Source organism: Apodemus sylvaticus, chromosome 11 (assembly GCF_947179515.1).
Source record: "Apodemus sylvaticus chromosome 11, mApoSyl1.1, whole genome shotgun sequence".
Lineage (NCBI taxonomy): Eukaryota > Metazoa > Chordata > Mammalia > Rodentia > Muridae > Apodemus > Apodemus sylvaticus.
In genome coordinates, this window is record NC_067482.1 from 6,949,103 (window position 1) to 6,968,449 (window position 19,347).

General features: G+C 42.7%; 1 protein-coding gene and 1 pseudogene across 1 annotated transcript in view; both read left to right on the forward strand.

The window, feature by feature from the left end:
• Positions 1-19,347, forward strand: part of Mapk10 (mitogen-activated protein kinase 10) — a 281,578-nt gene that overhangs the window by 235,117 nt on the left and 27,114 nt on the right. The gene's annotated exons all lie outside the window — the stretch shown is intronic.
• Positions 1,984-2,138, forward strand: LOC127696944 (uncharacterized; annotated as a pseudogene).

A 19,347-nucleotide genomic window follows, 5' to 3' on the forward strand; every position in this document is an offset into this window, starting at 1 on the left:
GCAGGTAGTACTGGGCTACAAGAAAGTCGGCTAGGCTTGAACCCCTAGCTTCAGCTTCAAGTTCACATTTCAGCTCTTGCCCTGACTCCATGATGGGCTGTAACCTGTAAGCTGACATAAGCCCTTTCTTCACCTAAGTGGATTTTGGTCACAGTGTTTGTTATAGCAACAAAATGAAACTAGCAGAGACTAAGAAACAGTGTTACAGAGTAATTCTGTGTGGTAGGTTGGCAAATACAAGCATGTAGGAGCAGCTACATAGACACAAACTGTGATATAATAAATGGTGAAACAGAGAAGAAGCCTGTGGCTAAAAGACTCAGTGTCACCTGGCACCATGGAGAGCCAGAGCTGACGCAGCTGCACCAGTTAAATAGAGTAGACAAGGTCATGAGGACCGGTTGGGCAGTCAGGAGTCATTCCTGGAGACACACTGAACTCTGATGAGCACTCAACAATGGTGGAACAAAAGATGGTGTCAGACTAAGCCAAAAGCAGGCGTCCTTGAAGCAACCAAGAGATTAGCAAAGTTATGTGAGTATTCCATATCCAAGATCAAAGAGATAGTCTACTGGAGAGTTTATTGGCTGTCCAATGGGATCGAGAATTGGAGACATAGAGGAGAATCCACTTGCTTCTAGAGAGAAGAGTCAGGAGCAATGCCAAGTTATCTTCACCATCTTCTGCTGAGATAGTTCCTGTAGCTGACAGACGAGCCTGTGGTAAACAGCTGGGAAAGGTCAGCCCCTGAGCCACAGAGCAGATCTAGGCTGCAAATCGGCATCTGGCCCACAGGCTGCACAAACCTAGCAACGATCTCTTCATTCACACCTTGGAAATCTCTGAGTGGAAGAGAAGAAACCAGACAGCTGAAGACATCCTTCGAAGGAGAAGATGTTGAAGGTTAGAAACACACAGAGACCTTGCCAGTAAGCTGAGGCAAAGAACATTTCTAATAAGTATGTAATTTCCTCGTCTCTTGTGATTTCAGGTCAAGAATATTAATGTGATAGCCATGGCAGGAAACCATTTTCCTTTGGGAGATACTACTGAATTTTTGTACTGTCTCCCACTTGTACAGGGCCCATGGAGAGCAGGGTTGGACACAGATTTGTGGAGAGGGTGGAGAAGGATCCACTTGTCTTCCCTTAGGTTGCCCTACTTCTGTAGCTATAATGGCCACTCGGTAAAATGATATGGTCATTCCTTTATCCAAGAGCTTTTGGTTGCTTTTTCCTTCTTTTCCTTTTCCTTTTTGTTTTTGGTCTTTCCTTCACTCCTTAGGTTTTTTTTTTTTTTTCTCTTCCCATCAACTTCTGCACAACTATGCAGACCTTGAAAATTCTTCAGTAGTTTAAGTATTTATACATTGGCTCTACAAATATGAACTGAATTCAACAGTGACCTCTCTTTGTAACATAGACAGTAATGATTCAGCAGTGACTTTAAAAGCCAAGAACCAATCCAGCCGTGATGACGTGTGCCTATAGTTCCAGGACATGAAAGGCTAAGGCAGGAAGATTACCCAGGATTGTAGGCTAGCCTAGGCTACATAGCATGTATCTAACCAGAGAGAGCTTCTTAATCAATGATAAGTCCTGACTTACAAAACAAAACACACAAGTTCCCTGTTAAGTCCCTGTTAAGATAAGTTCCCTGTTAAGTTCGCTGTTAAGATAAGTCCTGACTTACAACACAAAACAACACAAGTTTCCTGTTGGAGACAGTCTTACAGACTTGGGTAATCTATCTTATGTGCTTATTACAGTCTTACAGTGCTTACCACTTGTCTAATGCATGATTCCTGGCTGGAAGAAGGGGCTGTCCCTCACAGATGTCAATCATCTGTGCACTGCAGTGAAAACCCTCTGACCCTCAACCAGGCATGGATCAGTCACTGCAATGTAACAAGCAGACTATATTCATCTGTCTCGAGCTGACTCTTAAGCAGCTATTTAACTCTGGAAATGAAACAGCAACTTGATCGCTTCTCAGCCTTTTGGCTAAAATCAAATGTAGTATATGTTCTTATCAGTTTAATATCTGATATGTCCTCTGTCCGAGGACAATATATTAAATGGATTTTTGGAAGTAGGAGTTGGAATAGGAGCTTGCTCCATCCACTCCATGAAAAAAAAAAAAGAAAAAGAAAAAAAGGAAAAAGAAAAAGAAACAGCAACTTGGCCAGCCAGATTCTTAAAACTGAAATGTATTATATAATTGCTAAATAGTCAAGCAACCTAAAGATGTGATGCCAAGGACTAGATGTACGTATAGCTTAAAGACTCACTTGAATTTTACTGTGTTTCCTTCAAAATTCAAGTAGTTGAGATTGTGGTTAGGAAATTATTCTCGTTCATCGTGACTGTTGGCTTTCAATCCCCTGGGCTATAATTTCACAGCAAAAGCCGACATGATTTGATTATGAATATCTCGTTTCTTGCAGCGTTAGTAAGTTGGCTTGATGAATGAGTTAATTTATGTTTGCTTTCTATATTTACTCACTGTGCCTTAGCTCATTGTCATCTACTGAGTTCTTAGAATCCATAACGGATTCCTTATAATGTCATCATAAACAACAGAATTTTAAATATATATACATTAACACATATCTTCAATATAATCCTATTGGACTCAGTGCGCATAAATGTAGGACTGACCAGGAAAATCTGAGCTATAAGAAAAAGGAGTCAACACATCTAATATTCAGAAGGCTCATCAGTAGGTGCTCACCTCTTAGAGATAAGCCTCTGAACGAAATATACATAAGCTTTTTTCAAGTGTTTTATGATCTGTACATTAAACTGGTGAGTCTGACTTTAGTACTGAGCGTTAAACATTAAGTATCTGGGAAGAGATGATTTAAATGAGTTATAAATGCAAACAGCTCTGTATAGAAAGCCTCATTCCCACTGGGAGGAAGGGAGGGAGGACTCTGTAATTGGCGTTTCCACTGGGGAGCGATATCAAAAGGTGAGAGCATGTCTTTAAGTGGTTTCTGAATGATTAATCCACCTGAAATTCAGAAAACTACCATTCCTGTTTGATGATTTCTGCCTCAGAATGTGGGCACACACTTAAAATACTGGTAAATATCATCTGTATTTTCTCTGCATGCCTGAGGAGAAAGCAATTGCATCTGAAATTTATCACAAAGTTTACTAGCAACTTTCCAACATGAATCAAATATTCAGTAAACATAAACCACAGGGCTTTGGCTCTTTAAAGGCTGTCTGGATACTTTTCACAAATTTTATTTTAAAAAATCCCTGCTTCACTAAAATAAAAAAGAAAACCAATTTCTGTTTATGTTGATAGAAAGATAGAAAATGTCTTTTTTTTTTATGTCACTAGAAGACTGCCCAGTGCCTCTCCGAGTATGACCTTGGGTAATATCTTAGTAGGGTTTCTATTGCTTTGATGAAACACCATGACCAAAAAAGCATATTGAGGAGGAAAGGGTTGCTGTTGATCACCAAAGAAAGTCAGGATAGGAACTCAAGCAAGGCAGGAACCTAGAGGCAGGGCTGATGCAGAGGCCAAAAAAGAGTGTTGTTTACTGGTTTGTTTCATATGATTTGCTTAGCCTGCTTTCTTATAGAACACAGGACCACAGCCCAGGGATGGCACTGTCCACACTGGGCTGGGCCCTTCCCCCATTGACTGCTAGTTAAGGAAATGTCCTACAGCTGGATCTTATGGCGACAACTCCTACACTGTGGTCTTTCCTTTCAGATAACTCTAGTCTGTGCATCAAGTTAACATAAGACAGCCCGCACAACTGATACTTTGGTAACTTGATGCACAATCACATCACTATTAAACAACAATCTTTTCTTGCTTATTCACTCCCAAGATCTCGCATTAAAAACAGGAATAACCTTGAAAGTCCCACAGTTTTTACAAATTCGAACACATCAAAATTTCAGTCTCTTTAAAACATCCAGTCTCTCTAAATGTCCCATTTTTTTTTTTTTAAGTTCAAAGTCTTTCAGCTGTGGACTCCGGTAAAAATCAGAACTAAACTAAATGCCTTCTTCAGCAAGAGCACAGTCATACTATGAACCAAGCAAGATCAAACTCCAACAGAATAAATAACTCAGTCCAATTATCTGGGACTCACTCATGATCTGTGCTCTTCCGAGAGGCTTGAGTAGCATCTCCAGCTCCGCCCTCTGCAGCACACAGTTTCTTCTAGACTGCAATGGCTTCGCTCACCACTGTTGGTGTTCTTGGAGGTCGTCCCATGGAACTGGCATCTCTAATACGTTGGGGTCTTCCGCTGCAACCGGGCTGCACTTTCACCAATAGCCTCTCATAGCTCTCTTCATGGTGCCAACCCTGATATTTTTTGTATGACCCCCTTCAGTGCTGGGCCTTCAGCTGCCACTGAGGCTACACCTTCACCAATGACTTCTTACAGTGCCAAGTGTCAGCTGCTCTCCATGACCCCTTCAATCCAGTATCACCTGGATGGCTCTTACATCACCAACTTTGGCTGTCAGCACAAAGTAAAAAACTGTGGCCTCTCTAGAAAGCAGCTTGTGTATGCTAATCCTAAGGAAACACTTCCCTGAAGGTTTCACCTCAGTGATGCGAGTCTCTTCTCCTAATATTTTTTGTTTGTTTTGTTTTTTTGGATTTGGTCTTTTTGACACAGGGTTTCTCTGTGTAGCCCTGGCTGTCCTGGAACTCACTCTGTAGACCAGACTGGCCTCAAACTCAGAAATCCACCTGCCTCTGCCTCCCAAGTGCTGGGATTACAGGCGTGCGCCACCACCTCCTGACTGGTCTCTTCTCAATCACTGCTAAGTTCTTCGCTCCAGGTGAACGGCGTCTATTGTCTCAGTGACCAGGGGTTTTGCTTTACTGGTGGTGCTGGTCTCATTAATTATGGCTGACTCTTGAACCCTGGATAACTAGAAAAAAACAGAGTCTTAAATTCAAAATGACAAATGGCCTCATAGAGACTTCAGGCTTCCCTCCAAAACTTCACAAGCCAAGCTTCCATCATCTGCTCTGCCCTCAACAGTCTCATCTTCCAAGCTCCTGCAGAAACATCACTGAGCTTTCAACACTCAGTGGCTTTTCTAGTCCAAAGTTCTCCCTTAATCCTCTCCAAAACATGGCCAGTTCTGTCACAGCAATGTGAACTATGCTGGTCCCAACTTGCCTAAGCGAAGGTTTCTACTGCTGTGACAACACACTGTGACTAACAAGCAAGTTGGGAAGGAAAGGGTTTAGTCACTTTACAGTTCCACATTGTTAAGGGAAGCTGGCACAGGAACTCACACAGGGCAGGATCCCTGAGGCAGGAGCTGATGCAGAGGCCATGGAGGGTGCTGCTTACGGGCTTGCTTCTCCATGGCTTGTCAGCTTGCTTTCTTATAAGAACCCAGGACCACAGCCCAGCAATGGCGCCACCCACAATGGTCTGGGCCCTCCACCATCAGCCACTAATTAAGAAAACACCTCACAGTCTGATCTTAGGGAAGCATCTTCTTTCCTGAGGTTCCTTCCTTTCAAATATCCACTTTGTATGTCAAGTTGACATTAGCCTAGCCAGCACAGACAATCAAAGTGGCTCATTTTTGAAGAGTAAGGATCCACTTGAAGCTTTCATGAGGAAATATTTCAGAAATATTTCTCAGATTGTTTTTTTTTAATTTTATGAAAATTAGATTAAAGTTGTCTCCTTTGTATTCACAAGTAGATCAAAACACCCCCAATTCAGACCGAGAGAGGGAGTAACTTCCTGAGCTGGTTGACTGCCAAGTGTTCAGTTCCATAGTTTATTATCATAATCATTATCAATAAGCTTGAAAAATCAGTCTTTATTAACTGTTATAGCAGTTTGTGTGTGGGTTACAGACAGATTTGCTTTTAGAAGACAGACAAAGGCACTGCTAAGGGACCAGGAAGGCAAAAGATCTTGATTTTCTTCTCTCCTCTTTGCATCACTTGAGTTCTGGTTTTCAGACCAAATGTTCCTAAGAATTCTTCCAAGCATACTTTGTCCTGTTCTCCTGGAGCTTGGAAACTGACTGCATCTCTCTCAGCTGCTCCTGCCATCTGTCCAACACAAGGCCCGCCTCATGTGATTTCTTGTTATGGAGTACAGTGTGCTACAAAAAACCCAGAGAGCAGCAACACAGTGAAATGAATTTGAGGACCAGTTTGGTGCCATCTATATGTCGTGGAAGACCCTTTTAGTGTGGACTGGAACCCTAAATAGACACACTTAAAATGGGTACACACTTGGAGTTAAGAGGGAAGACACAGGAACTACAAGGAATGCATACTTAATTACAGGTTTAATTATAGAAAGTGCACTTCATAGTCTGTAGCTCTCATTTACTTCGTAGAAGTTAAATCAATGGCTGTGATTCCTAATATTTGCACTTTGCAGATTTTAAAAAATTTCCATCTGTTCATGCTGATGTATCGTTTTAGCAACAAAATGTGAGCAATTTACTAATTGCCTTTTAGAGAAAATAAAACTTCACCACATGATGTATTGCCAAGGTCTGGTTGTTCAAGTGAAGGTGTCTTTGAATCACATTCTGGTTGTTTTGATACTGTTGCGTTACATCACCGGGGGCTTGTCGCAGTGTGTGCTGGAAGCAGACTTAGCCACCTGCTTTTAGGGCCTCCTTTCCCTCCTCGACTTGTGAAAGGAGTGTGCTCTTCACTCTTAGTTGAATTATCCCTCATTTTAGAAATTCTTCTATGAAAGAGTAAGATTCATCTTGATTTCAATTTGTTGGCATATATAGAATCTGCTGAACAGGTGAAAAACTGACATGGTTTCATTCTCAAAGGGACACCTGCATTGTATACAAAGATACCTGTGCTAAGAGTCCACACAAGGGTTTTTCCACAAGGCCCACATGGTAATCATTATTTGCAAGCTCTGGATTGAGTAGTCACCTTAGCTTTCTTCCAAGATGAATGCTTATCTGTAGAAACCCTAAATAGTTTGGTTACTTGAAGTGTTTTCTTTGGATCTTTGCTCTCAGATTCAGTGCAGTTTTGCTGAATGATGAAAATGTAAATATCATACTTTTCAATTAAAAAAAAATACTTGCGCACACACTCCTATCCTCTGGTATTCCCCATGACTAATGCTCACTATGTCCCATGCTCACTGATGTTCTCAAGCCCCGAGTACACAAATAGGGAGACAGTTCCCAGCTCTTAGGAGTGTACAACCCAGTAGTAAGCTTTCTTATTCTGCAATGGTTCCTTGGATGAACTGAAGGCCTTTGAAAGTTGTTCTGGGGTCAGATGTGTGTAATCATGGACCTATGACTTTCTGAGCTTACAGTTTATAATCTTCACAAGATTTTTGGACTGACTATATCCTAAACCTAGTTATTTTATTATTTGTTCAGTTTTATTTTTTGATGTGCTTGGAGCCTTTTCTATGTTAGGTAGGTACTTACTACTGAGATACAGCCCTAGACTCAAGATTTAGTCGTGAAAAAGCATTGATCCAGTAGAGAAAGCTTATTTTAGGGAGCCTCAAAAATGCTGATAATGTTTTCTGCGTGCATTTGTAAAACTAGCTTATTGTCCTGACATAAATACATGTTTGTGTCAGAGTTACTTTCATATGTAAAGGTCTCACAATTTTAAGAAGTGGGATGAAACTATATATATATGTATGTGTGTGTGTGTGTGTGTGTGTGTATCTATATATCTCTATCTCTATCTCTCTATCTCTCTATCTCCCTATCTCCCTATCTCTGTCTCTATCTATATCTATGAAACACCGTGCTTTAAGATGTCACCATTGTGGTGTGCTAAACACTGGCTGTAAATATCACTTGATTTTTTCTCCCTCTCCCTGTCTCCCTCCCTCCCCTTTCCTCTCTCTCCCTCATGTGTGTTTGTGTTTGTGTGTGTGTGTGTGTGTGTGTGTGTATACATGTCTCTAAGCAACTTTTAAATGGTCTTTTTCTAAGAAATAGAAATTGACATCCACTGCCTTCTGTCCAAGCAGCTAGCTCCTTTGCTGGAGAGTTAAGTTGACAGTTGATTCATGGCTTCATGGTCACGTTCTACAATGGATGGTACAGGTTTCATAAGAGTGGCAGGTTCAGGTTGCCGCCAGGTTGTTTCTCCTACACAGTGCCCTATGTCTTATGTAGGGCCCACCTTTCCTTGCCATGTGTACCCCCAACAATTTGTTTCTGTTTTCTGAGATATCGACTATATTGAGTGTCACAACAGAGGGGTGAAATAAACAGAGGCATGGCCAGAACACCCTGTGAGGCAGACACTACAGGGTTAACCTACCAACCTGGCTCTTAAGGATAAGAGATAAAGAGACGTTATATTCTAGGAGGAACTAGTCAATAGAAACTCCAAAGATGCTGCTGCTGAAAGCCCTTCTGTGTGATCACTTGAAAAACAAATGGTTATAAACACCAGAGAATGATTACATTGACCCTCTTAGCATCAAAGGAAAACTGTAACGTCAGAGGTGCAGACCTCAGAGGTGCAGAAGTCTTCAGACTTGGGGTGTGCAGGTGAGAAGACTCAGTGACAGGGAGACTGGAGTGCTAAGTGCTGGTAACCTGCAGAGTCAGGAAAAGGCAGAGTTTGAATGTCATTCCCCCCTGTAGAACTCTAGCTGAGGCCCCGGGGCATCTGTTAGAAGTGAGAAGGTAGAATGGATTCCTTCGCCGATCAGGCAGAATATTGAAAAGGTTACACTTCCTTTTTACAAGTCTATTAAAAGTTGATGGTCTTTCACAGAGTGTGCTCCATAATAAAATTATTATGTTCCTTTTTTAATGGCAAGGCAGTCATGGGGATGATAAAAATCTCTTCTATAAGTTGCTTCTGGCTTAATACAAGACTCCCAGCATCCTTTATGGAATATTGGCCCACAATATCTTATGAAAAGATATGGAACTTGTCCACAGAAATACCTTTTACCCCCAAAGATTTCCCCAATTACTCTCTCGTGCATAATCCCAGGGAAGTGCGAGTTCTATCTTCATGTACGTTGTGAAACTGGAGCTGTTCCAGGTACTTCTTTTTAAAGGGGTGGCACACAATGGCTACCCCTCAGGCAGAGCTCCAGAAATCATCTTACCTAAGGTGTGAGATGCTTTGGAGTGGGCACCGAGGCAACTGTTCTGGTGTCTTTGCTCTGTGATGTGTGGGGTAGGATGTATTTTCACAGCGCAGCCACCTGGCACACTCCTTATCAGAGGCAGGCTTGCCACATCACCTTGCGATTGCTGCACAGTCACAATGCAGACTTGTGTCTAGCTAGAACTCATATGAATTCCTCCACAGAACATTTTTTTTAAAAAAAAAAATCATGAGTCACTTTCCTGCAGGTGGAAGGCGTCACTAAAGTTTAAACTAAAAACATGGTTTGTCATAAGTTAATTTTAAAGACACTTGCCCATATCTAGGCTTTCCCAGTCCAAGGTGACCTAGGCACGAGAGACAACTAAGAAACACAGAATGGAAAACCACTCCTTATGCAGGGAGATGATAAAATACCATCGAAACCATGCAGGGCAAGCAAAGAGAAGACCTGTACGATACTTACTGTTCATAGGCACTGGAGTCATTGCCTGAAGTTTGTATTGTGTTTTATGCATAGCCAGTACTGGTACATATTTCTATTAGCAAAACAAGAAACTTTCTGTTACTCAGAGGCTTATAGTGTGTATTGTCTGTAGTTATATACATGTGTGTGTGCATGTGTGTGTGTGTGTGTGTGTGTGTGTGTGTGTGTGTAAAACCACTCTGGTAACCACTATGGGAAGGGAAATAGAGATGCTGGGAAGGATGGAGGGATAGTGAAGCCCATTCCTCAGTAGTCTGAGTGCTTTCAGGAGGAAAAGACTTATCTGGTACCAAATGACGAGCAGGAGGGAAATGAAGGAAGCTCTTAGCAGAGCAGGCTGCTAGAAGGAGGGGAAAGTGCCTGCTCTAAGCTAAGACGGACATACGGGTGAGCCCTATGAGCAGCACGTTGAAGTTGCAGTCACCCAGGGGAGGCAAGAAGTGAGCTGGACACTGAGGCAGAGACCAGGGCAGGAAGCATCTCTCTGCGTTCTCAGGGGTCCTTGGGAGGAAGTCTGTGAAGGAACTGTAGTGATTTGAACCTGAGATTAAAACAATGGGATTTATGCTTAGGTAGTTCCTTTTTATTTAGACTGTTGCCATGATGAATGTCAGCAGAAAGATCAGTTGAAAACTAGGAAAGTGGTTGGTACAAGAGATAGGGAGAAATGGACTTTAGTACACTAGGGACGGAAGAAGAGCTGAACTTAGAAATGGCTTCAGGAATTGTCATTACTAATCTCTATCCAATAAAGTTTTAAGGGCGGCCTGTGCAAGTGCTCAGTCGACTTTGAAAAGGTGTGGTGCGACTAGAGAGGTGCTTTTATGAATATAATTAAATATGTTAGATCCAGCTGTTCTAATCTATAAAACATAAGGGAAGGAAAACAGCTTTTATTTCTGCCGTGGTGATTTAAAAAGCCCATGTAGAGTTGTTTTCTTTGTACTCTAGTTCTCTGAATATCTCACTGCTGAGGGAAATAGCATGACTTGAAGAATCCGCTAGAAATCAAGTGTGGTTTTTATAAGGAAAAGCACGGTGTGGGTAACACTTTACAGCAGCTCGCGGTTGGTTCCGATCGAGTCTACCTTCCTTGAGGCACAGCCCGCTGCTCCTTACAGTGATTCCCTTACTCCTGCATATTTTACATGAGGAGTTTTAATGATGCACAGAGGAGAGTATGGCTTCCAGTGGGCACACGGTCAACCAGAAGTCATCCCTCACCTCCAGGCGGTTCCTCCCTGCTGAAATCTCTCACCTTGAGAGATCCCTTTCCTACATCACAAAGACCAAACTTAGACATCCTGGCAGTGACTTAAAGATAAATATTTTGATGTAATGACTCAAATCATGTATTGGACTTTAATTATATATATATATATATATATATATATATATACACATGTATGTATAATGGGGATTCAGAAATGCTAATTGAATTGATGTTATTTTTGAATTATTAGCACATCAACTATTTTATAAAATTTTTAACTGTCACTTCAATTCTACATTACTTTAGCCAAAAGACTCAGGTCCGTCACTACCTCTAGGCCATTGCTTTAGTTCCAGACAATATTAAAATGATTTCATGTCAGCCTGCAACAGAGAGCTAAGGTTAGGAGCCAATACCCACGTCACCATCCACATTGTTATGTCCCCACACCCTTTAAAAAGTTGATTTCTCTTCACGAGGGCAGTATTTTAATTTATGTGTGGAAGAAATTTAAAATGGCGATAAATTTAGAATAACAATATTCTTTGCTTCTGGGTTAGCCATCTCATATGTTAACATGATGGACAATGATTTCTTGTGTAAGATGCCAGCGATGTTTTTATGTCAGATGAAAGAGTTCATTGATTCAGAACCTGAACCAATTCTGAGAAATCAGCAATGAAGAAAAACACAAGTCTTGGGCTGAGAATAATTATGCCCTTGAACTTGCTAAATTGGGAATTATAAAGCTATTAAGGTTTATGTGAGAATCTACTTTTCTGTAAGGATGGTAGAGTGTGGTGCATTTAGTTTTCCCCAGTGAAGCTGTTACCTGTGCATCTGTGGGTCTCTGTGGGCTCACAGCCCAGGCTCTGTGCTGATGCTTGATGAGGAGTGCTGTTCCTTGCCCTTAGTGTCTCAGGATTAATGGGATATCGATTCTGGTATTGATACAGACACACTGAAGGCCCCCAGTCTCCTGCTAACTTTCCTTCTGGTTTGTGCCTGTCGCAGTAGTGTGAGGGACCTGGGCTTCAGGAGGTTGACTCACCATTATCTGAATGTGGTGAATTGATTTTTACAAAAATCTTTTTCTAGTTCCTTTATAGGTATTGTAACCTTTTATAGAGGCTGATAAGTTCTTTAGCCCAGCAGAAAGACCTTCTGACAGACTTTGTTGCTTCTCTGAACTGTAAATGGACTCTTTCCGGACGTCCAGCTGCAGGCCGTTATCCTAATGCCCATTTTCACGCCACACAGTGCTGACCTGATCCACTGTGCTCTTATCTGTCTCCCCGGAGTCTATTCCTTCAAGTTCCCCTGGAACAGAGACTTGGCCTTGCTGACTGTGTGCAGAGAAAGTGGAACAAGTAAGTAGTCTTAGGACTTGTAAATGTCACTGGGTTTCTGCTCCCCTATGCGTGCTGAGTTGAGCACCTTCCTATTTTCCCAGTCATTTGAGCCTCATAAAAACTTGGAGAGGATGGATGTCCTCCAGGAATCTTGCTGTCCAGATGGAGCACTGTTCATCTGGTGAGCCAAACAGACCTCCTGACCCCTGTACCCACGCTGGTCACATCTCACCCAGCTCCACTCCTGTCCATGGTGGCTGTGGGCAGGGTGCCTGGAATCTTCCTTTTAAAATGTAAAATGAGGCGTATTATCTCGGACATCTTCCAGAAGCTTCTTATCATCATTTTCATAATAAAAATTCAGGCATTCATTAAACTTTGCAGAACTCCAAATCAGAGCTGCTCCAGATGGTATCACAGCTGTGTGGTGAGAAAGGTGGTTTATATTACCAGCACGCGTGCGCGCACACACACACACACACACACACACACACACACACACACACACTCCTAGGGAGAGAGAGACTTTCTACCTGGACATTCTGTTTTACGCTGCACACCTTGCTGACGGGCGATATAATGAACTGACTTCTCTTTATGCCTGAAGTTTGGAAAGCATTTCTCTACGTCATTCGGCAGCTGGCTGCATGTCTGACCATCTTTCCTGTGTCTCAACTTTCCTACTCTCTGTCAGTTTTCAGGCCTCCCGTATTTCTCTAGACACAGCGAGCAAGGTGTTCCTTTGAAGGTTTTGTGCTGTGGGTCCTTCAGGAATCTTTCCTCCCGATGTGCGCATGGCTGCTCATCGCCCCATTACAGTCGTCTCGAGAGCTTTTCTCAGAGAACTCTTCTATGACTGCTCTCCCTAGACAGGTCCTGCATAGTTATCTTTTGTCTCCCATTGCTGCTTGGCAGAATATAATTCTTTCTCTTGGCGGTGGTTATGATGACCCGGGTGCCTTGGATCTGAAAACCTGACTGGAGCAGCCAGGGAATGGAGATACAATAGATGTGCAGACACATGCACAGAAAAGTTACGATCAGGTGGTGTGTGCTTTCTGATAGATAGACACCCATTACTGCGACAACGAAGAACCTTGGTGTGTTAACTATGTATTGCACCGAGGGGTCTGGAGGAGAGGTAAGCTAGTCTCTATCATCTTGCTTACTATTGCTGTGGTGAAACACCATGACCAAAAGCAACTTATAGAGGAAAGGGCTTATTTCCCACACAGTGCTATAGAGCAGCTCATTATCAAAAGCAATAAGGGCAGGAACTTGAAGGCAGGGACCGATGTAGAGGCCATGGAGGGATGCTGCTCACTGGCTTGCTCATCATGGCTTGCTCAGCCTGCTTTCTTGTAGAACCTAGAACCACCAGGCTGGGGTTAGCACCAGCCACAATGGGTTGGCCCTCCCCCATTAATCTATAATTAAGAACATGCCCTACAGCTGAATCTTACAGTCATTTTCCCCAGTTGAGGCTCCCTCTACTCACAATAACTATAGCTTGTGTCAAGTTGACATAGAACTAGCCATCATGATAGGCAAGTAGTTTCAGGCTGTAACAGGGAGGAGGAAGCCACAGCTGTGAGTTATTGCAGACAGTGATCAACTATACTTGGACCAATGAGGAAGGCATTGCTGCCCTGCTGAGCCTCACCTGGGAAGCTTTGCCATCACTCTGGGGCTGAGGCATTCCAGTCCTTGACCAGGCTGGTGTCAGAACTACAAGGTCACCCAAGACCTCACTCCCTCAGGGCTTTCTCTTTCTCTGTAGTTGATCCTATACATAGAACTAAACACTATCACAGAGAGACATAATGCTGACCTTTGGGACATTGTTCAGGTACTTCTAACACAGTTTGGATCTTAGTAGTCTGGGAAGAAATACTTGTTGGAGTGAATAGTTTATATTAACAACTGTAAGGCCAGAGAGGCTCGTGGATCTTAATGGATGTCAATCCTTGACAAAAAAATGGGGCTGATCTGGCTACACAAGAAGCTTGGCTCTCTTCAGCACATGGGAGGCTGAGCCAGTACCATTTGTTTAATTTTTCTCATTGACAGTGTTTCCTAAGGTTGAATGTATAATCCTGAGTACAGGAATTGTTCCCAATTGTTGATTTTCATTCTACATGATGTACAGAGCTACACAGCAGTGACCAAAGCTGAACAAAGGGACAGTCACTTTCTCCTGTTATTTGTACCACACTACACTGAAGAGACGGTATGTGTTGAGTGGTAAATAGTTCACATTTTAAACACAATATAATGGAACTGCTCAGAAAATCACTCAGTTTAGCAATGTGTGTTAGAGGCTACTTATGTGGAGGGACTAATCTCTAACTAGAAGCATGAAGGATAAAGAAGGGATTGAAGTAGAGAAGACAGGCAGAGTTCAAGACGTGTACACTCATTCCAAAATAAGAAGGAGGTCTGAAGAATTGCAAACATCAGGTGAACAGGTTGGAGATGGATGGGAAAGGGGCAGAGTCAGAAGGAGAAACTGGAACAGGAAGTGCTGTGGGGACCCTGCAACCTCTCAAGGGTGAAAAGGAAGTATTTCTCCGAAAGCCAGAGATTTAAACTTTCAGCAAGTTTTGCAATGCAGAACATCCATAGGGGAGAGACAGGTGGAGGGCAAGAAGATACAGCTGTAGTAACAGGTGAGCACTGATGATCCTAGGGGCACACCTGGGAAAGCAGCTCCAGATGTTTACACATGCACAGTGTGTCTGTTACTTTCCTACTGTTGTGATAAAATGCCAAGGCAGCAATGTGTAGTGGTACATGACTTTAACTCCAGTGCTAGGGTCTTAAGAACCATCAGCACTCACTCCTGTGGACACACCTTCTCCAAAAAGGCTGCACCTTCTAATCTTTCCCAGATAGTTTTGCCATTGGGGACCAAGTATTCAAGCATGACTCCGTGAGGACCATTCTCATTCTGACCGCCATACCATGCAAGTCAGATGCACAGCTGAGATCCAAACCTCAGCTTTTGTCTCTGACAGTAATAAAACGAATTCTGTCCTTTGTCCCTATAACAGGACAGTCTGACGTTTGCATAATAACCTTCATGAGTTATAAAGTAAGTAGATTGAAACTCAGGGAGGTGGAATTCCAGGATGACTAACATGTGACCATTGGTTCATACCAACTGTGTGAGATAAATGCATGGAGAACAGACAGAGGGTGTGGGCAAGTATGCTTGACTGTGCAAGTCACGAGTCTTTCTGGTAAAGAATCAGGAAGACTTTAACAGAGTAGTAAAGACAATCTCTATTTCTAAGATGTGGTCAAACTTTTTGAGAGTAAAATATAGTACATTTTAAAGTTGATGCCTGCGAAAACTACAGAATGAGAAGCAGAGAAGACCAAACTGGGCTTCATCCAAACTTGCAGAGCATTGTGTTACACTTCTAATTACACTCAGTTCATACAATGTTTTAAATGGGCCTTGATGGCTTCTGAAGGGTCCCCTGGTCGTTCAGTGCTGTGATGTGTCCTAGCCGTGGTTGCTTTCTTTCTTAGTTAGGGTTTCTATTCCTGCACAAACATCATGGTCAAGAAGCATATTGGGGAGGAAAGGGTTTATTCAGCTTACACTTCCACACTGCTGTTCATCACTAAAGGAAATCAGGACTGGAACTCAAGCAGGTCAAGAGGCAGGAGCTGATGCAGAGGCCATGGAGGGATGTTCCTTACTGGCTTGCTTCCCCTGGCTTGCTCAGCCTACTCTCTTATAGAACCCAAGAATACAGCTCAGGGATGGTACCACTCATAATAGGCCCTCCCCCTTGATCACTAATTGAGAAAATGCCCCACAGCTGGATCTCATGGAGGCACTTCCCCGACTGAAGCTCCATTCTCTGTGGTAACTCCAGCCTGTGTCAAGTTGACACACAAAACCAGCCAGCACACTTGCTTTCCTTCTGTATGTAGCGCTTTAGGAGATGAAGTTCTCAACAGAATGTTGTTGGCGTATCTACAGTGAGCGCTTTCAATTAGTTTTCTCTTTAGTAAAGCCAGATGTGTAATGATTTCAATAGCAAATCAAGTGGCTTGTATAAGGACCCTGTTCAAGCACGCAGGTGGTGTGAGTCCTGCGGTCATGCCATGTCTCCTTTGCCCCTTTCAGGGAATCTGTGACTTACTCAGAGATTCCCCTTGCTCTCTTTGCTAGAATGCTACCTTTGATCACAGGAAGCAGATCTCGTGTAAACAGATCCCCCCACTCCCACTCCCCACCCCTGATCTTTCCTATGTCTAGAGATCATTTCAATCTACCAAGACCTGGTCCACTGAAGGCTGCCATGTGTCTTCCTTAGCATCCATCCATACATGATGGACACTCAGGAGGACAGAACTTGGTCTTATTACTGTGTAAGAGATGAAAACCGTGTTGTGAATCTTAGCTGCACACTGTATGTTGGGTAAATTTGTAAGTGTTCCCCACCACAGAGCCATTCCAGGAGATCCTCTGGCCTAGGGCCTGGGCAGTGGTGTTTTCCGTGCTCCCAGATGCTCTGAACACACAACCAGGGCTGAGAATGCTTGCATTTGAACTCTTTGACGAAAACTATGAGACTCTGGCATTTTTATCGTGCAGTGTTCTCTTTTCTACAACCATAAGGTGGCAGCAGTATGGCTATCATCATCCTCGCCTGAAGTAGACATGGAACTGGAATCTGTAATTCTAATTAACAGCATTTGGAGGCTGTGCTCCAGCGGAAGATAGCATTAACCTTTTCCAATCTCATTCTATGTTGAGTTGACTAATAAAACTCTCTAATATGTGCTTAATTTGTCAAATTAAACAGAGAGGAACCATATCATAAACCAGTGTTGGTGAAAGGCCAAAACTGTAATAAAATTTATATTCCAATAGATGTGAGTTCCTCCTCTGACAGCTGACAGAGGGTCGATCTTCATATTTCACATGTACCCCTGGACAGGCAGGTTGGCAGAGGGGCTAACAATGCACTGTGTGAAAATCACACATTGTTGGAAATGTACACAGGATGATGAGGACGAGGAGGAGAAAGCTGATGATAGAGGCAGTCACAGAAAGCCCAGGCAAAGCAGGCCAGCAGACGACTGTGGTGTTTGTTTCTGCCTTCTAGAGTGTGCTCCCTGGTGGGTTCTGCAGAGCATCAGTGCTTTAACAAGCTCTGCCTGCTCTCATTTCAAAGAAAGAAGTCACCACCAACCGTGGACAGTTGTGTTTCTGCCCTTAGCCTGGAGACGTCATCCACCTTTATGTTCAGACTTCTATAGAAGGTGGACCTTGGTCAAGGATGGATCCTTTGGTCCAGTCTTCAGGCTTTGGAACTGCCTTCTCCAAAATGTGCTAGGGGTGTCCTAAGTGGCAAGAATAATCAAGGGGAACGGACACATCTGTCCTCATGCAATTGTGATCGACATCCTTCTATCGTGACATCTTTTTCCCTTGGTGTCCATGGAGACAACACACTGCGCCAACTGGGCTTTACTCTTCCTTTAGATTGTGTGTGCAGCTCTCTCTTTTCAGATCTGTGAGATTGGATCTCCCACTTGGCCTTTTTCATGCATTGCCTTGCACAGCTGCCGTGAGCTGTAGATCCATAAATCAGTTACAGGTATGGCGATCGATCTCCCATTCAAGATTAGCATTTTGAATACTAGTGTGAATTAGTTGTCCACACAGAGTCACCTCCTCTTCTCAGCCTATCCTTCTCAACCCCTTGACTTAGCAGCTGCCAAGGGTCACTCAGTGCTGTTTTCCCAGCTCCTTCTTATCCAAGCCACAGGCTACACTAGCTGTGTGACACCCTTCCCAACAACAAATCAAACCAAACCAATCCAAAGAAGACATCTCAAAGGAGAATTGACCCTGAGATTGTCATTTCTCATGTAATGTTCATTCCCTAATGGACAGCCTTTCATTGGCATGAAAAGGTGCTTTGCAAAAGACATCCCTTGCCATTTGACCTCCATAGCTATCTGCTTCCATTTTATGCTGGCAAAGAGCACTCTCCCAAGTGGTCACTCAGGGCTTGCTTTAGGAACACAGGGCAAGACACTTAAGGAGTGTCCTCTGATTGTTTGGGAGAACTATGACTCCAAATCTTGGGCATTGGCCTATTTGAAGAATTAACAAAAAATTTTTTTTACATCTACTTTGTATGGGTAGAATATGTCTTTACTATAAAATGCTAATAGAACTAATGTAACACCCCATGTTCTCTCATCATTTTGTATGGTGACTGTAGTCACAATTTGGTCTCCAACTTTTTCCTATTAAGTTTTGTATAATATCACCGCCTCTATCTCCACCGTCTGTCCCTGATAACCACCAGATACTCCACAGCTATGAGTTCAACACATAAGTGAGATCATGCTGTATGTTTGTCTCTGCCTGAGTTACTTCCTTGATCAATCTTTTGGTTAATCCATTTTGTTATAAATGGCAAGATATCTCTATTTTTAAGGTTTAGTAGTATCGCACTGTATACATAGATCAAATGATTTTTTAATGCATTCATCTGTGATGAATATTTACACTAATTCTGTATCATGGCTCTTTAAATAGTCTTCAACAAACTTAAGAGTTTGGATGTTCCTTGATACGCCAATCTAATTTCCTTTTTGCTATTTATTGGATAAAAGAATTGCTGGATTATGTATGACAGTTCTAGTTCTATTTTCTTTTTTTGAGGAATCCCATGCTTCTTCCCATATGGCATATTAATTGCCATTCCACTTACAGGCACCAGAGCCCAGATTCTCTTCCAGATTTATCTTTTTCATAATAGCCATTTCTATAGGTGCAATGTGAGTTTTTATTGTTTGTTGTGGTTTTAATTGTGTTGTTGTTTCCCTGTCTTCTTGTGGATGATTTGAAACAGGCTTGTCCTGAGTGTGCAGTCTCTCTGCCCCAGATTCTAAGTGCTGGGATGCTATGTGTGCAGCACAATACCTGCCCACCATTGTGATAATAATGTGCACTTCTCTGGTAATTACTCCATCAGATACTTTTCCTGTCCTTCTGACAAGGTACCAGACAAAAGAATTTAAGGGAGGAAGGGTCCACCCTTTCTTAGTGTGCAGGGGTACAGGCAGTCACAGCAGGAAGTCAGAGCAGTGGGTGTGAGACAGTCAGGTAAACACATGCATCCTCACTCAGGAAGCACATGCAGAGG